The following is a 2,433-nucleotide window of genomic DNA, read 5'->3' on the forward strand; positions in this document are numbered from 1 at the left end:
CGTCGAGCGAAGGGAGGCGGCGCGGGCGCCCTGGCGGCGGGGCGAGCGGCACTTGGGAGACGGCGGTCTCGGGCTTGCGGGGGCCCGATGTGGGCCTGGCGGGCCGGGGCGCGAGGAGGCAGTGCCTGCCACGTGGCGCGCTACGAGTGGTGGTGGCGCTCTGTCCGGCGGACTTCGGACATGTCCGGCGGCGCGCGAGGGGTGGATCTAGGGTTTCGGAGGAAGAAGAACGGGAATTTCGGAGGGGGTCTATATATAGGCATAGGAGGAGCTAGGAGAGTCCAAATGAGATGCGGTTTTCGGCCACGCGATCGTGATCGAACGCTCTAGATGATGGAGAGGGTTTAGGTGGGTTTTGGGCCAAATTGGAGGGGTGTTGGGCTGCAACACACACGAGGCCTTTTCGGTCCCTCGGTTAACCGTTGGAGTATCAAACGAAGTCCAAATGGTACGAAACATGACAGGCGGTCTACCGGTAGTAAACCAAGGCTGCGTGGCAAGTCTCGGTCCAATCCAGAAATTTTTAATCCCCACACACGCAAGAAAGGTAGAAATGACCACCGGAGGAGAACGAAGCGCCGGAATGCAAAACGGACAACGGGGAAAATGCTCGAATGCATGCGATGAACACGTATACAAATGCAATGGACATGATGACATGATATGAGATGCATGACAACGATAAAAACACACGGAGACAAAGACCCAAACCCGAGAAAATAAGATAACTTAACGCCGGAAACGGCAAGAGTTGGAGTACAAATTGGGAAAGTTACATCCGGGGTGTTACACTATGCCTCACCCACCACACCATTCCGTGTTCCAAAGGGAGGCGCTCAGCACCGCAATATGTACTGGCAGCATCTACAAGGAGAGTAGCACCCATGCCTGGCATGTCTTTGAAGAGGAAGGCAAATGATAACACGGAAGAACCCTCGTCAAAGAGGTCAGGCTTTTCTTTTCAAGAATACCCTTTCTAATCGTCACATCAAATTGTAATGCCCTTCAACACATCTTATCAGGAAAAGTATCCACCTGACTATGCCCGGGGATCTAGCCAGACAGGCCTCCACTAGTCAGGTTCCGGACCCCATCCAAAGGATGGGGCCCGACACGGGAGCGGTGCCGAACTATCCTTCCATAGAGGATTCAGACGACATGTTTGTCACGAACTCTGAAGTGGAGAGCGTTGTTGGGGAACATAGTAATTTCAAAATTTTCCTATGCACACGCAAGATCATGGTGATGTATAGCAACGACAGGGGAGAGTGCTGTCTACGTACCCTCGTAGACCGAAAGCGGAAGTGTTAGCACAACGCGGTTGATGTAGTCATACGTCTTCACGGCCCGATCGATCAAGCACCGAAACTACGGCACCTCCGAGTTCTAGCACACATTCAGCTCGACGATGATCCCCGGACTCCGATCCAGCAGAATGTCGGGGAAGAGTTCCGTCAGCACGACGGTGTGGTGACGATCTTGATGTTCTACTATCGCAGGGCTTCGCCTAAGCACCACTACAATATTATCGAGGACTATGGTGGAGGGGGGCACCGCACACGGCTAAAAGATCAATGATCAACTGTTGTGTCTCTGGGTGCCCCCTGCCCCCGTATATAAAGGAGCAAGGGAGGGAGGCGGCCAGCCTAGGAGGAGGGCGCGTCAAGGGGGGAGTCCTACTCCCACCGGGAGTAGGACTCCTCCTTCCCTTGTTGGAGTAGGAGAGAAGGAAAGAGGGGGAGAGGAACAAGGAAAAGTGGGCCGCACCCCTTGTCCAATTCGGACCAGAGGGGGGGCGCACGCCTCCTTCCTTTTGGCCTCTCTCCTCTATTTCCATATGGCCCAATAAAGCCAATATACTCCCCGGCGAATTCCCGTAACTCTCCGGTACTCCGAAAAATACCCGAATCACTCAGAACTTTTCCGATGTCCGAATATAGTCGTCCAATATATCAATCTTTACTTCTCGACCATTTTGAGACTCCTAGTCATGTCCCCGATCTCATCTGGGACTCCGAACTCCTTCGGTACATCAAAAATCATAAACTCATAATATCAGTGTCATCGAAACCTTAAGCGTGCGGACCCTACGGGTTCGAGAACTATGTAGACATGACCGAGACACGTCTCCGGTCAATAACCAATAGAGGAACATGGATGCTCATATTGGCTCCCACATGTTCTATGAAGATCTTTATCAGTCAGACCGCATAACAACATACATTGTTCCCTTTGTAATCGGTATGTTACTTGCCCGAGATTCGATCGTTGGTATCTCAATACCTAGTTCAATCTCGTTACCGGCAAGTATCTTTTACTCGTTCCGTAATACATCATCTCGCAACTAACTTATTAGTTGCAATGCTTGCAAGGCTTAAGTGATGTGCATTACCGAGAGGGCCCAGAGATACCTCTCCGACAATCGGAGTGACA

This window comes from Triticum aestivum, chromosome 1A (assembly GCF_018294505.1).
Source record: "Triticum aestivum cultivar Chinese Spring chromosome 1A, IWGSC CS RefSeq v2.1, whole genome shotgun sequence".
In the NCBI taxonomy this organism is placed as follows: domain Eukaryota; kingdom Viridiplantae; phylum Streptophyta; class Magnoliopsida; order Poales; family Poaceae; genus Triticum; species Triticum aestivum.